The sequence below is a fragment of the Macaca thibetana genome, chromosome 14 (genome assembly GCF_024542745.1).
Source record: "Macaca thibetana thibetana isolate TM-01 chromosome 14, ASM2454274v1, whole genome shotgun sequence".
Classification (NCBI taxonomy): Eukaryota; Metazoa; Chordata; class Mammalia; order Primates; family Cercopithecidae; genus Macaca; species Macaca thibetana.
Window position 1 is genome coordinate 27,899,034 of NC_065591.1, and position 21,997 is coordinate 27,921,030.

Below are 21,997 nucleotides of genomic sequence, written 5' to 3' on the forward strand. Positions count from 1 at the left end.
GCCAGGGAACAATAATACATGATTCTACAGACTTCTAAGTGCTCCCTCTGTGCAGCTCTCTCTTTTTCAATGTTTGTCTAACACATTCCAGTTGGTTAAGCAGATTACAACTCTGTTTTTCTTTTTCATCTTGGGAAAATAGGTTTGCTTGACCTTCACCTTATTGTTTGATGGCAGGAAAATGCTGCTAGTTGATCTTAGAGTTATATATATATATATATCCTTCAAGGCTTATTTTATTTAGTTTTTGCTTTATTGTATCAACTTTTTAATTTCAATAGCTTTTGAGGTATAAGTGGTTTTCTGTTACATGGATGAAACGTATAGTGGAAAAGTCTGAAATTGTTTAGTGCACCTGTCACCCAAGTAGTGTACATTGTACCCAATATGTAGTTTTTCATCCCTCACCCTCTTCCCACCATCCTTTGTTCTGAGACTCCAAAGTTCATTATACCACTCTGAATGCCTTTGCATACCCATAGCTTAGCTCCCACTCATATGTGAGTACATACCATATTTGTTTTTCTATTCCTAAGTTACCTCACTCAGAATAATGGCCTCCAGCACCATCCAAGTTGCTGCAAAAGATATTATTTTGTTCTCTTTTATGATTGAGTAGTATTTTTTATGATTGAGTAGCACACCAGAAAAAAATGTTGAAAAGAAACAAATAAAAAAGCAAATATTGGAACAGAGCCTCAGCATCTTGTGATTAACCTCAAACAATGTAACAGTGTTATATATATATATCTCCACTCATAATTTCTTTATCCACTCATCAGTTGATGGACACTTAGGTTGGTTTCATAGCTTTACACTGTGAATTGTACTGCAATAAACATATATATGCAAGTGTCTTCGATAGAATTGTGTCTTTTTCTTGGGGTTGATACTAAGTAGTGAAATAGCTGGATTGAAGGGTAGATCTACTTCCAGTTCTTTAAGAAATCTTTATGATGTTTTACATAGAGATTGCAATAATTTATATTAACACTAGCAAAGTCTAAGCATTTCCTTTTCATCATATACATGCCACCCCTATTTTTTTCTGACTTTTTAATAATGGCCATTCTTATTGGAGGGGAACTTGGTGTCTCAGTGTGATTTTAATTTGCATTTCCCTAATGATTAGTGATGTTGAGCATTTTTTTTCATAAGTTTGTTGACCATCTGTATATCTTCTTCTTCTGAAAAATGTCTACATATATCATTTACCCACAGTTAGATGGGATTGGTTTTTATTTGCTGATTTGTTTGAGTTCCTTGTAAATTCTAGATACTTGTCCCTTGTCAGATGCATAGTTTGCAAATATTTTCTCCCATTTTGTGGATTGTATATTAACTCTGATGATTTTTTTCTATGCAAAAGCATTTTAGTTTAATTAGGCTTTATTTGTTTATTTTTGTTCTTGTTGTATTTGTTTTGTCATAAATTCTTTGCATAGGGCAATGCCCAAAATAGTTTTTTCTAGGTTTTCTTCTAGAATTTTTATGGTGTCAGGTCTTAGATTTAACTCTTTTATCCATCTTGAGTTGATCTTTGTATATAGTAAGAGACAGGGATCCAGTTCCATTCTATATGTGGCTATCCTGTTTTCCTAGTACCGTTTGTTGAACAGGATATACCTTCCTCAATTCATATTTTGTATGCTCTATTGAAGACCAGTTGGTTGTAAGTATTTGGCTTTATATCTAGATTCTCTATTCTGTTCCATTAATCTATGTGTCTACTTTTATATAAGTGCCATGCTGTTTTGGTTACTATAGCCTTGTAGTATAATTTGAAGTCAGGTAATGCAATGCCGCCAGATTTGTTCTTTTTAACTGAGATTGGTTTGGTTATTCAGGCTTTTTTTTTTTCTTTTTGTTCCATATGAATTTTAGAATTTTTTTCTAATTCTGTGAAAAATTGTATTGGTATTTTGATAAGAATTTCATTAAATCTATAGATTGTTGTTGGCAATATAGTCATTTTAATGATATTGATTCTTCTATTCCATGAGAATGGGATGTATTTCCATTTGTTTGTGTCATCTATGATTTCTTTCAGCAGTGTTTTCCAGTTCTCCTTGTAGAGACTTTTCACCTCCTTGGCTAAGTATATTCCTAGATATCTTTTTATGTTGCATTTATTATAAAAGGATTATATTCTTGATTTGATTCTCATCTTAGTCATTGTTGGTGTATAGCAGTGCTACTGATTTGTATACATTCAATTTGTAACTTGAGACTTTACTGAATTTATTTATTAAATCTGGAAATCTTTTGGAAGAGTCTTTAGGGTTTTCTAAGTATACAATCATATCATCAGCAAACAGAGATAGCCTAACTTTCTCTTTTCCTATCTGGATGCCCCTTTATTTCTTTTCCTTGCCTGATTGCCCTGGCTAGGACTTCCAGTATTATGTGGAATAGAAGTTGTGAAAATGGTCATTCTTATCTTGTTCCAGTTCATAAGCTTTCAGCTTTTCTCCATTCAGTGTAATGTTGTCTATGGTTTTATCATAAATGGCTTTTATTCTTTTGAGGTATGTTCCTTCTATACCTAGTTTGTTGAGGGTTTTTATAATAAAAGAACTCTAGATTTAACTGAATGCTTTTTCTGCATCTATTTAGAGAAACATCTGGTTTTTGCTTTTAATTCTGTTTGTATAATGTAATAAACTTACGGACTTGCTTATGTTAAAACATCCCTGCAGGTCTGGGGATACTTTCCTCTTAGTGCTGCTTTTGCTTTATCCCAGAGATTCTGATAACTTTTATCACTATTATTTTTCACTTCAAAGAAATTTTTAATTTCCATCTTGATTTCATTATAGTTCAAGTTAAGTGTTTCTTTGTTGAATTTCTGCCTTTACGATCTGCCTAGTCCTGTCAGTGGAGTGTGGAATTCCCCTCCCCCACCCCCACCATTATAGTGTTGCAGTTTATCTCTTTTCTCAGGTCTAGCAGAAAATGTTTTATGAACCTGGGAGCTGTGGAGTTAGGTGCGTATACGTATTCAGGATTGTAATATCTGCTTGTTGGATTAATCCTTTTTATCATTATATAATGACTTTGTCTATTTTTACTGTTATTCCTTTAAAGTATGTTTTATTTAATATAAGAACAACTACTCCATCTCACTTTGGGATTCTATTTGAATAAGATATATTTTTCTACCTTTACCTTAAATCTGTAAGCATCCTTATGTGTTAGTTGTGTCTCTTGAAGACAGTAGATATTTGGTTTGTCATTTTTTTATTCATTCTGCCAATCTGTGTCTTTTAAGTGGAGCATTTAGACCATTTACATTCAACATTAATATTGATATGTGAGGTACTGTTCCAGACATTATGTTGATTTTTATCTACATACTTTTTTCTTCATTGTGTTATTGTTTTATAGGCCCTGCAAGTTTGATAAATACCTCTTATTATTATGTACTGATAAAATGTCTCCCCTGGCAATATTTAACTATACACAAAATTTCTGACCCTGAAGAGTGATTGTTACTAAAATAAATTTTATTTTTTAAAAATAAAGATATAAATTAGAGATATCAACTGATATAAGGTCACATTTTACTTTTCTACAGTGAGGAACCTGAACAAACAGATATTGCTAAGTTTCCCCAGTTTATTGCATTTAATGTAAATGCTGTGATTTCTCCATGACTCTCCACTCTTCAGAAAACCTAGCATAAAAACACTAAGGTTCAAGTGCTTCTTCAGGTCTTTATTTCCTGATGAAGGCTCCTGTATTAAGCTGTTCTCATACTGACATAAAGAAATACTTGAGACTGGGTAATTTAAAAGAAAACAGGCTTAACTGGCTTACTGTTCTGCAAGCTCTGCAGGAAGCATAGCAGCTTCTGCTTCTGGGGAGTCCTTAGGACACTTACAATCAAGGTGGAAGGTGAAGGGGAAGCAGGCATGTCTCACATGACTCTCTTCTACAGTGATTCTCACATACAAGAGCAATAAACGATAGCAAATTTGACTTTTTTTGAATCTCTGTCATGAAATAGATTTTTTTTTGTATTAATATAAACCCTTCCCTCACAACCTTCTATGAATAATAAGATTACCCTGTAGTATGCTTGTAATATCTGGAGTCTCACAGCAATGTAATTCCAGTGAAATTGAAAAACTTTGAACTAGCCAAAGTGAGGAAAGGAAGGTATCATAAGCAAATTTATTCCTTTCTTAATGTATTAAAGAACAAGGGTACTTCTTCAATTCCTTACTGGAGGGCTTTTTAGAGAGTTTGCTCCACACAGTAATAAAAAACAAAAAAGTTTAAAAGTTCACATATTTTAGTTTCAATAGCACCTCTCATATGGTTGCATTTATATAATGAGTTTTCATCACAACAACATAATAGAGCACAGCTACATTGGAGAAGTGAATGCAATTGATTGTTATATGGCAGAAACATTTTCTAAAAGTAAATATGAGATGTCCACAGGTTTAGTAAACACACTGAATTTGGTAAGTAAGATACAGTCAGAAAACAATTTTGTTTTTTTACCATCTGGAGCTTCAAATATACTCTGTGAAATCTTTCCCTTTCTCTAGATGGTGTCTTTGGCAGATAAATTACTTTTCCCTGAATTCTGGGTATTAGAAGAGTGTCATTTTTCAGCATTAAGAAGTCTAGTATAATACAAATCAACACTGATCTCTCATACAATTCAAACATTTTTTTCCCTATTTCAGTTCAAATTGACCAAATGCTTGGAAATCAGCAAGGGGAAGAAGAATTTTAGCATGATCTCTCTCCACTCAAGTCTTTGCCAGGGAAAGGAGAGGAGAGAGAAAAGGATGAGAAGAAAATGAGCAAAATATTTTTGCTTAGTTAATGTTGCTGATAATTTTCTACTGATTGCTGAGTCAAAGATTCAAATGTTGGGAATTTTATAGATATATATCGGAAGGTTCTTGGAGGCTACTCAGTGTAACCTTCATTCTACACCATACTGACATGGGTGATGCATTCTATGGCTGATCTCATTCAAATGCCCAGTCTCCTTTTCTCCCAAGTTTTCCTCACCTCGATGACTAGGTTCCCTTCAATATGACTCATATGGAACCTACATGGGAAAGACACACACACACACACACACACACACACACACACACACACACACCCCATCCTGATCCTTCCAAAATCTACAAGGGCAGACATGTCTCCTGTTGCACTCTCTCTTTTCTCTCCCATCATCAGATGTGACAATTAGCTTTAATTCTCTTAGGCATTTTCAGGTAAGGAGGAAGCATTCTTATGTGTGCCCCCAAGAATTTTCTTGCACTTAGCTATAGGAGAAGCAGTCCTAGTAATTTCTTCAGTCATAGTGTGTTTACTAGTTACTAGTCTACCGAGTATAGACAACCTTATCTCTGTGAGTGTTTTTCTTTTGGCCCTAATCACTTAGTCTGAGACAAAGAAAAGCATATCCCTTTATGCTTTTCTTTGGAGGGAGGAAAGTGCACGAAGCCCCAGTCTCTCATGTATTATCTTCCAGAAAATGTTTCGATAAAACCCCTCTATTTTACTATGCTATGTGTGGAGAGTGGGTGTTTTCCAGGGAGTAAATTTTGCCTCTTCTCCACTAGCCCTACAGAAATGTTTCTAGCCACCTTTGTTAAAATGTGGGAAAATTCTTAACAATTTGCTCAATGTCTCATTCTATTATACATGTATATGCAAGTTACAATTTGTGTTTCTAGTTTGCTAGAATCAAAGACAGATTTACCATAAAGCTAGGGATGCTGAAGCTTTTGGTTTCTTTATTTGCATACCCTTCCCTCCATCAATGTCCTATTATAATTATATTTTTGTAATGTTGTATTCATCTTCTTAAACCTGTTCCCCAAACTGTATACAATTGAGGTCTGTAAAGTCTTATTTTGTCTTTTTTATGGGATGTATTTGTAATGTGCTTAGAGCAAAATTAAAATTACTTACATTGCTCAAGTGTTGATACCAATCTTTATCTCTTCAACCCCATCTTAAAACCTCTACCCATATTGCATGTTTAAGTCTTTCTAGACTCTAGAGTATAAACTAATGTAATAATCAGGCGTGGGAGTTGAATTAAACATAGGCTAATTTACTCTGCTACAAATTCAGGTAGATGTATCAACACAGTAAGATCTCAGGCACCTGAGGATGGCATCCCAAACATGAAGTTATTCCCACTGAATAATTTAATGCAGAAATAAACCAAATTTGGAGGTTTATTGTCGAGTATATTGGCAGGTATTCTATTGGCACATCTAATATTGTAGGCTCTCAATAAAGCTATTAAATAAACTAGATAATATTGGAAAATTGATTACAATGTCTCAAAATGAGCAGATGTAAATAGTAGTTCTATGGATTCTAAATGTATGTCTACCCTTGACACTGAGGAAATTCTGAGTGTGGATCCATTGCTGCCCGACCTCTGTCACTGCTGCAGGTCTCTGCACCCCTTTGCATCCTCCGGATTTGTGGGTGAGATATAGCAAAGAAGTTTGACTTTGTCAATGTATTTGGTAGAGATTGCATGGACACTGTATTAAGAAGGCATTCTTCCACTCCAGCTGCCTCTGAATTCAGTCTAAAAGCATGTCATGGTCAATTAGTGATGCTGCCATAGTTGCTGGAATGAAAAGTGATGACATGTTTGCTATCAATCTGCCACTCATGGCTGAGGATAAGCAGATGTGCTGCTGCCTGGTAAGTATTCTCATCATTATATTGTCCTACATCAATGTATTAAGATATATCCCACAGTCTATCTTAAAATTTTTATGAATGCGTTTTGTACAATCATCTCAAAGAAAGACAAAATCCCCACATTTTGTGTATTCATTTTAAAACATATACAACACTCAGCAGCACATGGTAAGAAGCAATGACTAGAATGGAACTAACTGAATATAGTTTTTTCTTTCCCCATTTCTAATTCCACTGCCTCAATATATAAAATGTAATATGATGTATTATTTATCAACACCAGTGCAGTGCTGCTTTGCAAATGTCACTCAATGAGATTACCATATATATTTGGCTGTACATAAAAATGTTTTTATGTGCTTTGTGATTATCCAACATTATGGAAATGTAGCAATGAGAGTTAAAGCAAATAAGAAAACTTTAGGAAGGAGAATTTTTTCCCATAATAAATATGTGCAAAAATCTCAGGTAGGGAAAAAAGACCTCCTGCTGTCCCGCGATTGCAGACAGAGATGGCAGCAGTTCAAGCTGGCATACAAGTTTCACAGCCAAACTCTGCAGAAGCTACTGCCTCTTTTCCCAATATCAGCATAGCAGTGCACAGCTGCTTCATGGTGTCAAGGTGGGGACGTGACAGACTCATAAGGTACAGTCTTGAGACCACAGAGAGAGATTGGCATTTTCCCGTTCACAGTTAATGGAATTTTTCTTTACCTTGATTCAGTATTTTAGTGTCTAAAGTACTTAAAAGGGATGAAAAAAATTCGTGTATTTAAGGCATACTATGTTTCAGGCACTGGGCTCAGTTCTGTATATGTATACAAACCCATTTCATCATATATCTACTCTCTGAAGCCATTTATATAGATGAATATGTATATTCATGTATATATGTGTATGTATAAAATACATTGTATACATTGTATACTTTTTATATGTTGATATAAAAATAGATATGAAATATCTATATTTATATATAGTTAATAATATATTTACATATAAATCTATGTTATATATTATTTATATTTATATAAAATATTATGTATAATATATGAGTTATATGTATCAACATATTTACATGTATAAATATTATATATGAATATATAAATGTATTTTAGCCATACATATATAAATTATGTAAAAATTTACATTTTACAGAAAAAGAAGCCACAGATCAGAAAGCTGAAGTAACTTGCCTAATGTTACCCAGAATTTATACCTAGAGTTATCTGACTTGTGCTATTCTGTGATACAACTCCATCTCATGATACACAGTTGCATTTTTCTCAATTATTTGTTGTGTTTTATCTTCCCAAAGCCCCTCAACTGTCTACTTCCCACTACCTTCTAGATGGTCAGACCATTTTTTCAATATCTTCCAGAAATTTTGTCAGCTTTTAAAAGAAATACAAATTAAATAAATTTATATAATTTGGCCATACTTTATATTAAATATTTTCTAAATATTTTCATCTTTACGATTTTTTTAAGATGATGTGGAGTCTGGCTATGCTGCCCAGCTGGCCTTAAACCCCTGGGCTCAAGGGATTCTCTCACCTTAGCTTCCCAAGTAGCTGGGAATACAAGTGCACACCACTGCACCAGAGCTTTTTAGCTACGTTTTTCATGTATTTCCATTCTAGTCATTGCTTCCTACAAGCTGCTGCCGAGTACTGCATATGTTTTAAAATGAATACACAAAATATGGGGATTTTGTCTTTCTTTGAGATGATTGTACAGAATGTATTCATAAAAGTTTCAAGGTAGACTGTGGGATATCTTATTACATTGATGTAGGACAACATAATGATGAGAATACTTACCAGGCATCAGCACACGGCACCCACTCTTCATACTTCTAAGATAATTAGAGATAATAATACTTAGAAATTGGTTGACCTACTTGCTCACTCACATAAGGCTTTATTCTCTATGTTATAGAATAGTAGCAATCATTCTCTGTGACTATCTGAGAAATACAAACCCTAGAAACCCAATTTATCCTTGCAGGAGCTTAATAGTAACAAAATCTCTTACTATGCTAGACATATCATTCTCATCAAAGATCTTCCTCCACTTGTTGCTTTTTATTTCTAGAGGCTGACCTACACACACAGTTAGATTCTGACCAAAGTCTTTATCCTTACAAATCACCCTTTGTCTTCACTCCTTGACTCATGCTTAGTGAATCACTATTTCACAAAGAGGTAATTACATATTATTAGGCTCTGACATAGCACCAGATATGTATCTAACTCTGACAACGTGGTTGCAAATGCATTGTTTTGATAAAAATCACCTATATCTATTGCATACTTACTACATGCCAGTTTTGTTTTGTTTTGTTTTGTTTTTAAGTTCTCTGCATGGACATTTCAGCCACTTCTGCATGTAACTTACTTATACCTTCAGGACCTTCTTGAGCCCAGTCATGTATATACCACTTCCATTTGATGATGAAATGCTGCTTTGCATGATCCTCTTTATGGTTAGATGGATCAGAAAGCACCCAGTTCATGAGAGGCAGTTCAGGTCACAAGGTGACTTGATGAACCATAGTCAAAAGTTCAGTTTCCATGAAAGCCCAGTAACAGGCCAAGAGCTGTCTCTCAAAAGGAGAGTAGTTATCTGCAGAAGATGGCAGGGCCTGGCTTCAAAATCCAGGAGGACTCCACTGTGATTCACCTATGGGGTCCTTCCAGAGGCTCTAAACAGCATCCCTATCTACCACTGACACCTCAAGCACCATTGGACCTGCTGGGTCATATGGCCCAAGTGGCAGAGCAGCTTCCACAGCCACCTGGATTTGTTGCAGAGCCTTTTCCTGTTCTGGACCCCACTCAAAACTGGCAGCCTTTCTGGTCACTCAATTGACTGAGGAGCCATGATTCTCTTTTACAATTCAAATTAGTCTTTTGTCCATTCTACCTAGAAGCTTTCTGCTTATATAAATTAAATAGGAATGAAGTAGGCTTCCTATCAATTTCACTTGTAGGAACACCGTGGTTAATTAGTCAATGCTAGAGCTCTACATGAGTCAGCTATTTTGATTGCTTCTTTGCCTCTGCCATCCATTACAGTAGCTACACCCACCTTCCCTCTGACAGTTAAGTGCTGCCTCTTGGCCCTTGCCACCTTGGGATCCAATTATTCCCATTGCATTTACATTTTGTAGTTGAATGTGGTTCCCACTGTTAGACTTCACCTACAGAGATGAGCCATTACAGGGCTCTTTAAAATGCAGGTGCCACTCTCACAAATCTATTTTGCAAAGCATTGGTTAAGGGCCCCCCCAGCTGGGATGAGTATGTCTAAAGTGACTAACCACTCCACTCTCCCAATCTCCCTTCCTCTACATTAATCCAAGGGAGATCAAGAATTTCCAGCTCACTCACAATGGGCAATCTTTTTATCCCTATTTCAGCTAACCAAGCAAATAAACTATCTAGAACCTTTTTTTTTTAACTACCCTATCTGCAACATTAAGTGCAGAATCCCTACTTAATGGGCCCAAATCAATAAATTTAGCCTGATCCAACTCTATGTTCCTTCCACCATTTTCCCGCACCCTTAATATACATTCCCATGCCTGCTCTCCAGATTTTTGTTTATATAAATTTAAAAACTCAAGCAGTTCTTTTCGAGTGTAGGGAACTTCCTCATGGGTCACACTCTGAACCTCACCTCTAGGGGCCCACCAGGACTTTAGTCTAGTTATAGGTCTAGAGGCAAACAGGGGTGTTGGGGGTGACTTCTGAGGAGAAACAACATTATCTCCACTGACCACTGTCTCAAAAGAGGCCATGACTGTTGCCTCAGGAAGTACAGGGTTTATCTCCTCAGACAAAGGTGGAAATAAAATATATATATATAGACACACACACACACATATTTTATATATATATATATATATATATATACACACACACACACACACACACACAGAGACACACATACAGTATACCACTTCCATTTGATGATGGAATGATGCTTTGCATGATCCACTTTATGGTTAGATGTATCAGAAAGCACCTAGTTCATGAGAGGCAGTTCAGGTCACACGGTGACTTGAACTGTATATAGTAACTATTTTATATATATACATATACACACACACACACACACAGTATATATATAGTAGTTTATTAAGAAGTATTAACTCACACGATCACAGGGTCCCACAATAGGCTATCTTCAAGCTGAGGAGCAAGGAAGCCAGTCAGAGTCCCAAAGCTGAAGAGCTTGGAATTCAATGTTTGAGGGCAGGAAGAATCCAGCATGGGAGAAAAATGTAGGCATGAAAGGCTAAGCCAGTCTAGCCTTTTGACATTTTTCTGCTTGCTTTATATTCACTGGCAGCTGATTAGATGGTGCCCATCCAGATTAAGCGGGGGTCTGCCTTCCCCAGTCCACTGACTCAAATGTTAATCTCCTTTAGCAACATCCTCACAGACACACCCAGGACTAATACTTTGCATCCTTCAATCCAATCAAGTTGACACTCAGTATTAACCATCACATCACTATTACAAGGTAAGAAAGTATTTTCAATGAACTTACAATTCCAGAGTGCTAAGTAGTTTATTTTAAGTTTATATTTTCTAAATTTATAAAACAGAACAAAACAATGACAACAGCAACAACAACAACAGCAAAAAAAAAAAAAAACCCACGTAGGTAGTGCTTTCTTATTGTTTAGTATTTGGGGAAAAAAGGACTTTTAACTTACCAAAATATTTGGTTATTTGGTTAAATTTACATGTGTTCATATTCCTCAGTGGAAAACAAAATAAGGCAAAATATTTTGGGGGAACAAGATAGAGATTAGAAACTTTTCTTTTTAGACCTCTAAATTGCTTTTATATATGCTTGTTAAATGGTTTTATTGTTATACTTTTTAAATCAGGAGATGCATATTATATAATGTTATTTATTGCTAAAGATCCTTATTGTAGCATTTTACATACACTGAGTTTTGTTAACTCTCAGGTCACTCAAATGACCTTACCTTATTCATTTCAGTGCATCATCTTGTGTGTGGTATAATGATTTTTTTTCTGTGTCTTAAAGTAGTGATGAAAGTGAGATTTGATGTCACAAACACTTGTGTTCCTATCATCTATAGAAGCTTGATCTTAGGTAAGTTACACATTCTCAATCCCAATTTCCTTACCATCAAACTATGAGTAACAATGCCTGTAGTATTTGAGGGCTGTTTTAGGATTAAGTGAAGTACTTAGCAATTATTTTTTAGTTTCCTTCTCTTCTTCCTACATCAGTATCGTAGTCAAGGTTATTTTATGCCAAAGCACAGAAACCCACTTCAAAGTTTAAGCATAAAATAAAAGCTATTGAAAAGATATTCTGCAAACTCAGAATATCCAAATAAAAGATAAACAATTAGGTCTCAAGACAGGTGGGAAAGAGTACCCAGCCAGCTACCAGAAACCTGAGCAGATAGTTAAAAATTCTTCCTCTCTACTGCCAGATGAGTTCTCAACCTGCTTCTCTCTGTGGGACTATCTCATTTTTCTTTCATCTATTGAGCTGATTTATCTATTTTTCTGTGTAAATGGCTGGCTCAATTTTTTAAATTGATTTTACCTCAAAATCCACACATTGAATCTAATTTCAGATTTTAGAGGAGAGAATCTGATTGGCTTCAGTTGGATCAGTTGTTTGGCACTGATCCAACGGTCCACTGGAGGAACATAACTTCATGTGAAGTACTATACATGCCAGGAGTCTACCTCTGTTTATCAATACAAAATGCCAAGTATAAAGCAGGAACTATGTTTGATATAATGTTTCATATGTAAGTGTTCACCATCTTTTATTTTTATATTTTCTACTTCACATAGGGTAGAACTATGCTCATAACAGTTTTTCTAATGCTGTTAGGCAGAATAAGAAGTCAATCAATATTTACTGAGCACCTACTAGGTAATTCACACCTTGTCATTTAATCCATAGAAAATACTCATGAAGCAAGTCTTACCATTCTAACAGTTTACATATTTATATAACAAATCACAGAAATTTTAAGTGACTCTCCTACAGTCAAGGCACAGTAGAAGTAGGTAATAGAGGGGCCTCCTCTGTCTTACCCCCAAAACACATGCAATCACCTCCTACTCTTAATCACTGCCCACATCATCAATAACCCACTAGGGAACCTTGAGAAAGATAAGGAATGTGTTTAAAAAAACTTATGGTTTCCTTCAGCTCTACATTCGGAGTAACGGCTAAGTATATGAAAACCATAATGCTGCTGCCTGTGTGATTCTGGACTGCTGACCTAACCTCTCTGTGTTTCCATTTTCTCCTTTGTATAAAGGAGATAATAATAATCTGTACTGAGAATTCAATGACATAATCGAGTGGCACATATTAATACAGCTAACAATGACTGAACATCTGTGACAGCTATGGTTTAATTGCTATTTTTGGTTAACACTCAATATTCATAATGACTTCATGTTATCCATTTTACACATAAGGAAAATCAACATAGGGCTTTCTTTCTCAACTCCACACAGCTAGAGAGCGATAGGGCTAGAATTCAAACCCAGGTGTATTAGTCTGCTCTAACAAATACATAATAAAGACATAATAATAAAGACACTGCTAATAAAGATATACTCGAGGCTGATTATTAAAAAAAAAAAGAAGTTTAATGGAATCCCAATTCCACATGACTGGGGAGGCCTCACAATCATTGTGGAATGTGAAGGAGGAGCAAAGGCATGTCTTACAGGATGGCAGGCAAGAGAGCGTGTGAGGGGAACTCCCCTTTATGAGACCATCAGATCTCCCGAGACTTATTCACTATTGTGAAAACAGCACAGGGAAAACCTGCCCCCATGATTCAACTGCCTCCCACCAGGTCCCTCCCATGACATGTGAGAGTTATGGCAGCTACAATTCAAGATAAGATTAGGGTGGGGACACAGCAAAACCATATAATCATGCAATATGTTTTTTCAAAACCATGGCTTTTAAGTATGGCATTATACAGCCAACCAATAACCACAGAATAGTAAGAACTCAGTAACATTGGCTGGTCTTCTGATTTGTTCTCTGATGACTCATATTATGTAATCCATATCTTAAATGGTCCTTCATAATTATGCACTGCACAACATCATTTTGGTCAATGACAAACCACATATATGATGGTGGTCCCATAAGATTATACTATATTTATACTGTACCTTTTCTATGTTTAGGTATGTTTAGATATGCAATTACTTGTCATTGTGTTATAGTTGCCTACTTTATTCAGTACAGTAAGATGCGATACAGGTTTGTAGCATAGAAGCAATAGGCTATTGAAATCATAAAGACTAGGTGTGTAGTAGGCTAAACCATCTAAGTGTGTAAGTACACTCTATGATGTTCACACAAAAACAAAATCGCCTGACTCTGCATTTCTCAGAACATATCCTCAGCATTAAGCAACACATGACTATAACTGTATATTTTGGCACTATAATGTAGATTGATAATTTATAACTGTCCCTTCAAATATACATCAGAATCATCTTTGCATTTGTTTTTCACACACAAGTGCCTATGCCTACTGTGTCTAGTGACCCTTCAAAGGTAGGTCCAAAACAGGTGTAATTTTAGTAAGCATCATGGTTGAATTCATATATAAGAATCAATAAATTAGTTATTGGGGGTGGTGTTTACTGCAGAGGAGCCCTCTTACTACCTTTTTGAGACTCAACTTTGGTGCCTAGAAATTGGAAAGCCCAAGGGTAGGGCCTGGGAAATTTAACAAATTCCCCAGAAAAAAAATTGTGTACAACAGAAATTGAGACGTATTGGCTCAGAGTTAAGATTTAAATGGTGAGAAAAATGTATTTCCCAATTAGGCAGTAGAAAAGTCATGGAATAGAGATGCTGATAAAATCTCCCCATTCACTAACCACCATGAGATGGAGCTACCAGGCCTTCATCTTACCCACATAGCAGACTGGTTGCTTTAGAATCTTTCAGGTTAAATGAAAGGCCACCTAAGCACAATAAATTGTTTTGCATTTGGCTTGTCTTTGGGCATGACAGCCCCTTCAATGTTTCTTCAATCAACTAATAGTTAGAAAACTTAGACTAGGGGATATTAAAGAATGCTTCTGTCAGCCACGAGGTTTGCAGATTTAATTTGATGTGATTTATAAATTGCTGCTGTTATTGATTCTGTTGTTGCTGGTAAACCCTGCTGCTATATAAAGCAGCTGCCTTCTGTAGTTGAGGTGTGCCTGCATCCATTAATGGATGTCTTGGGCACAGACACAATTTCATAACAGATGTCATTTACCTAGACTGACACCGCATATGGAAATCCCCTGCTGCTTTCCCTTTGCACGCAGTGAGAGGAAGCTGTTTTCTTGCTACATTCAAAGTTGTATTGCTGTCAGCTAATGATTCAGAACGCAATAGTTACCTTTTAAAAAAAAATCCACCAGGAGACATTTCTCAGTATGGCAAAAATAACTATCCTTGCAACACATTTCTTGTGAAACAGACAAAAAAATTTGATATAATATCAAGAAGTGATTGAACACAAATAGTTATACATCTGAAGTCCTATTCCTATGCAGGTTTAACATTTCATATGAACGATTGTGCTAAACAGTCTTTCATTTATTTTTGTATTATACAGATTTTTTAAACTCACATTTTTATCTTACGTCTAGAACATCAAAAATTTTAGCAAACAACAATCATTTATTAGCAGCTTTTCAGAAACAAAAATGTTTAAATGACAAATTGTTTATCGGGGGGTGTGTGTGTGTGTGTGTTTCATTATAAAATACAATACTTACTGAGAAATATTTATATGTTAAAATTAAAGAGTACCTTTGCATTATGATACATACATTATGACATTCATCAGGCCTTTCTAAAAACTTTCTCCTCAGATGCCAAGAATCAATTCATAATTGTGTTAATAGTAGACCTGGGGATGATGCTTCCAATTAGAAATTAGATTTCATCTACTTGGGCTCTGATTTCATATGTGTGTGTAATGTGCTGTATTACAACTTCCCTATTTAAGGAAAAAAAAAAAAAGAAAAACTTTTTGAGAAAATAGGGCTGCTTATTGCCATCATTAATAGCTAACACTTGCTATGTGATTGGTACTTTCTAGGCATGATCTCATTAAATACACACAGAAACTCTATGGCATGGATGCTATCATTATCCCCTGGGGTAGTAATTAGTATCATTCACCAAATGTTACTTACTATCCACCTCCTGAATATTTACCATGAATGCACCCCTCTAACTTTCTGCCTCCTTTGAAATTAGGTAAGTGTCTGCTTGAATCCTGAGTGACTATAAGGAACTGAGCACACTATCAATTGCCTTCGACATGAGAGAGAAATAAACTTTTGTTCCATTAAGTCACTGAAATATGGGCACTGTGTTACCAGCACATAACCTAGTGCATCCTTCCTGATTTATCTTCATTTCAATTAAGAATCCTGATGTAAATCTCAGAAGGGTAAAAGCCACTGAAGCTATGGTGCTTTCTCCACTCTCCTTACTATTTTCTACTTTTCATTTCCTCCTGAAAACACTGTTATTAACTGCTCTGCTTGTTTCTAAATTTTGTTAAAATTCCCATTCACTCCTCAATTTCACAGCATAATTTTCTCAGCTCCTTTAACTACCTCTTTTCCAGCTCTCTAAAGTTTTTAATGTTGCTTAGAAATCATCACCCTAAAGTGGGGATCGGATGGGAAGGAGTTAAATGTTATGGGGAAAATCTATTCTATCACCTATCTATTGAGATACAATTACCAATTACCAATTTCAGGGCTGGTCCTCAAAGTCATTGTGTGGGGCTTCATTTTCCTCCCTGACTTGGGAAGTTTGAGTATGCTCACTGCCGTCAAATATTATGGTCAATTTTTAATGTTTATTAAGTTTTTCACTCTGGGTAACCATTTTAAATATTCCTAAAGGACTTCTTACCTGACAACACAGTCATTATTGTCACTGAGGGTTAACAAACAATTAAGCAACTAACATGGTGACCCTAGAGTGGCAGGCGCTGTTAGCTACTTGGAGGCTGAGGCGGGAGAATGGCGTGAACCCGGGAGGCGGAGCTTTGAGCCGAGAAAAATCTCCAGCCTGGGAGACACAGCGAAACCATCTTTTTTAAAATTATTGACCTTAAGCAATTTATGTAACCACTGTGTATCTTTTTTTCATATGTAAAATGGGGATTATAATAGAACATATTTGTTAAGATGCTTGGAAATATTAAATTATTTAAAACATCTATAAGGTTTAGGACGGCTCCTGAACACAACCCACAGGCACGACAAAAGTTATAATCACTAATTGCTCAAAGCGTAGCAGACCGTATAGCAGCCCTAGGTAAATAAAGCATAGTCTTTGATCTCAGGATGCTCATGGGGGAGGAAGATTGCACTGATTATTGCAATGCGGTGTGCTAATTTTTCTAATGGCTCTAGATAGAAAAATATGTTAACATGGAGGAGAGAGAATTTAATCTTGGCTAAGGCACACAGAGGAAGCAAGACATGAGCAAAAACCAAAACATAAGTTTAATAGGTGGACAAGGAAATTCCTAGCAAAGGGAACAGCAAAAGCATGGAAACAGAGCAGGGACTTAAAAAGTACTAGCGAATGGGAACATGCAAAGGAGCTGGAGAATGAGCCTACAGTTTGACTTCTTTGCATTTGTGCTTCAGCTGTTTCTGTCTTGTGTTTTTGGTTTTTGTCATAAGCCATGGCAAATCCTTTTGTGCAAGGATGTGAAGTACAAAAACAGATAATTTACGACAGCAGTGCTTAGCACTTAATACTTTTGTGAGAGCTGACAGCCAGCTGAGATGTCTAAAGGAAAGGTGGTCCTGGCAGTGAGACATAAGGAAAGAGGAAGGGCATAACCAGAATAAGAATGGGACCTAGGACTAGGCCAGGCCTTTTCCACCTTTTACTTGTTTCTTATAACACTTCTACATTTTTTGCAATGTCCCTGTGTCATTTCTACAAATATTTCTTAGGCATTTTCTTTAAATGTCTTATTTTTTATATTTTCTCTGATTTTAAGTAATGTCAGTGACCATTAAAGGTATGTGCTAGTTATAATTTTCTAATACATATTAAGATAAATATGGAAATAAATTTAAAAAGTATTCCATTGCCATCAAAATCATATTATTTACTCCACATGGTACATGTACCATATTTTAGAGAAAAATCTTCTTAACCAATCATGTGAGAAGATACTGGCTTGAAGATAATAATATGTGCACTGGCCTGACTATTTTCATTCATAAAGCTTTTTAGAACCAGCAGATTGCTGAAAAGTAGTTAAGCATACTGAGGAAGTTACAAGAAAAGAAGAAAGCAAGCATCAACAGGAATGAGAATAAAAGGAAACCTCAACTATTGTGTATTGCCACGTTTTGTGTTGGAATCTGTGCTTAGCATTATGATTAATTAGAGGGTGTACTCACCATTCTGTGGAATGAGGTGGGGAGGTATGTGGGGGCATCTGTGAATAGGCACCTAGCTTTACTAAAAAGAGGCAGGATGAGTGCTTCAGGGAAAGTTCAAAGACAATGTTGTATGGAATTGGAAGGGGACAAAAATCACATTTGGTTGGGAACGTTGGGGAACAAGTACCATAAAGCTGCCATTTCAGCTGGGCATTAAAGGGCCAGTGTAAATTTTACATGAATAAAGCACAAAAGGAATAGAAGGAAGTTTCTGTCTTACATGAATAAAGCAAGAAAAGGAGTAGAGGCCAGGCGCGGTGGCTCAAGCCTGTAATCCCAGCACTTTGGGAGCGGAGACGGGCGGATCACGAGGTCAGGAGATCGAGACCATCCTGGCTAACCCGGTGAAACCCCGTCTCTACTAAAAAATACAAAAAACTAGCCGGGCGAGGTGGCGGGCGCCTGTAGTCCCAGCTACTCGGGAGGTTGAGGCAGGAGAATGGCGGAAACCCGGGAGGCGGAGCTTGCAGTGAGCTGAGATCCGGCCACTGCACTCCAGCCTGGGCGACAGAGCGAGACTCCGTCTCAAAAAAAAAAAAAAAAAAAAAAAAAGAAAAGGAGTAGAAGGAAGTTTCTATCTTCCACTGCATGAAGCTACATACCTGGTCATATACATAAGAAATATCTCTGATGCTAGGAAACCAAGCAGACAAGAGGTATTGGGCCTCCAAAGTACGTAAGATATCTTCCATTTGTACTTATAGATCCATGTCCTACTCTTCTGTACCCACGCTGCTGTGTGCCTTGATAGGGTGACCTAAATGGCTGCACCAACAAGCTCTCTGGTCTTTTGATACCTGGTTGGGTTTGACCAACAGCAACCAGTGTCAAGTGATTCAGTGGAAGTTAATTTCTTATTAATTTCCTGTATAGCCATATTCCTCTACAGAAGGTTTGAACTTATGACAACCTTCTCCACATAGTTACCTTCTCTTGGGAAAGGCTTTTCTTTCTCTTGTTCCTTCAGATAGGCATGTTAGCTGCTGATACCCTCAAGATTTCCATAAACTCTTCCAGCTTATTTTTTAAACTCTCCTCACTGACCCCGCTGAAAAATGGCAATCTTTTCTTCTGGAACTGTGACCAATATGATGAACACAAATTATACAAAGAACACAAGTTGAATACAGTAATATTAATTGGATATTCTACATTTATATAAAGTGTCACACACCTAGTCCTTTTGAATGGCATTCTGCATACCAGAAATACTTATTTGATTTTGAATAAAGAAAGAAATACTTATTTGATTTTGCTCACCCAGAGCATCTGGGTCAGTGTGATGGAGCCAAAGTATTTCAGATTTCTACACACCTGAGAGGCACTATGGCACAGATATTAACACCATAAAATCTAGCAGCTACTGCCTGGATTCAAATTCTCTCTCTGCTACTTGCTAACTATATAATTTTGTCAAAATTCCTTATAGTCTTTGTGCCTCAGTTTCCCCATCTTTAAAATGAGGCTGATTCGAATACTATCAGGTTTTCATGAGAATTAAATGAACTGATGTTTGCAAAGTATCTGAAATGTTGCCAAATAAGTGTTATATAAATGTTAGGGATCATTATTATTATTTGATATAATAATACCTTAATGAATCCTTTTCTTTGGGGATATTTGAACCCTACAAGGAATTTTTAAAACCTACTCAATTGACTCAATAAAATAAAACCAAATGTTCAGTTTGGTCTGTATATGACTGGACCATGACGTATTATACAAAACAATAGAGTTCAGATATAATAGTGCAGTCAGGATGATGAAAGGAAAACAGATTTTCTGAGATCTTTTTCTTCCAGGTTCTGATCTTCTCCTGTGTCCCAAACCAGGATAATCCTACACCTATACATGGAGAACGGTGCTATGTGATTCTTGTCTCACAGTACTACTGCTAAGTTTAGTACTTCCTTATTTTAGAGTGATAAACTATTTGCAGAAAATTTAATTTAAATACTCACAATGACTCAAAGTTAACTTCATAAGCTACTTTAATTAATTTCCTTCAGATGTCTGCAATATTTTCTCAGTCTCCTTTGCTTTGTATCTTAACAATAATTATGTTTAAATTTTTTGGACTTAAACTTCTTGGCAATATTACACTATACCTCAAGTCCTGCTTCTCCGTCTCGATCAACATTCTTTGATACTTGGCAGATGTTAATTCATAGTTTTTCTTGCAGCACATTTATTTTACTTTTGGGCATCAATCCCCTTACTCAAAAAAGAAAAGATATGACATTGACTGAAAGCTTGGAAGTCATCACAATGCTTGAGTAATACAACTAAACCTACTCTTTAGGTGCTGCCTGTGGTGGTTCTATTTATCTGTATCATGTCTCATGTGACTGCAGTATGATAACTTTCTACAACTAAACTTTGTTTCCTTCCATCACGTGAATTTGTCTGAATATGGTCAGAGATCCTAGTCTGTGGTGTAAGTGACAGATCATCACCCATGATAACCATGAAAATTTTCAGAAGGCACATAAATAATGCCTTTGAGAAGAAAGTTTCAGAAGCTACTTTCACCAATGGTGCTATGGTGTGAATGTTTGTGTCCCCTCAAAATTCTTATGTCAAAACCTGAATTCCCAAGGTGATTGTATTAGGGGGTGGGGTATTTGGGAGGAAATTAGGTCATAGGGACAGAGCCCTAAGAAATGGAATAAAGTCACTTATAAAATAAGTCCAAGAAATACCCCTGACCACTTTTGCCATGGGAGCACACGGTTAGAAGATGTCTTCTATGAACCAGAAAGTGAGCCCTTAACAGACACTGACTGCCGGTATTTAGATATTGGACTTCCCAGACTCTGTAACTATAAGAAATAAATTTCTGTTGTTTATTACCTACCCTGTTTATGGTGTTTTATAATAGCAGTTTAAATGGACCAAGATAATGGGGTACCCCATAGGCCAGAATCCATACTGAAAATGCAGTATGATTCCTTGTACAGGTAAGGATGTACTTCAGTGATTGGGAAAAGTGAAGGATGTCAAAAAAGTAAGATCAATCCTAAGGTAATAAAACCTACATGTAATTGTTAGCCAACACAGATCATTTCTTGAATTAAGAGGAACCTTGTTGAGCACAGAAGAATTACATAGTGAAAATTAGTCAGGAGTCCTCATTCCAAGGATTGTAAAACTAATTATCCTCGTTAAGCTTCTTGTTATATTTTGCTCTGGGTCAGCTGCCAGGCTGATTTTTGGTATTAACTTCTGTACTTCTGGTTTCTGAGAGATCTGTACAATAAACTTCTTCCAAAGTTCCAATAAATTTATTCTATTTCTTACAAATAGAAAAAATATATTTTAATTAAATAATAATGAAGTTCTTATTAAGGAAAGAACAAATTTCTAATTGCTTCTTAAGGAAATATCTGGAAAATATCTCACTGTATTTTTGCAAAATGAATATTTTCCTCTATTTTTTCTATTAACTCAAGGAGAAATTTCACAGTATACTTCTATCCTTTGACACATTCTTCTCAGTTTTTAAACCATGTTTCTGTCATTTTCTAGGGCCCACATCAAAACAGCTCTATTATAAATGTCTGCACCTCATCTATTCTCCCCTTTGCTCTTCTGCAGACTCAGTGACTGACAATTTTGATGAGTTTTTTACCACACCGAGATGTCTTTGCACCATTGTTTTCAATGGCTTTTATAACTCAAACCATCTGCTCTTTTTTTCTCCTTTTCCTGTTGTGTAAAACATTTTTGAAATACAGTGAAGGAAA

The 21,997-nt window shown here is 36.0% G+C and overlaps 1 protein-coding gene across 2 annotated transcripts in view; it reads left to right on the top strand.

Moving 5' to 3' along the window:
- Positions 1-21,997, top strand: part of COMMD9 (COMM domain containing 9) — a 1,186,740-nt gene that overhangs the window by 107,498 nt on the left and 1,057,245 nt on the right. The window lies entirely within an intron of this gene.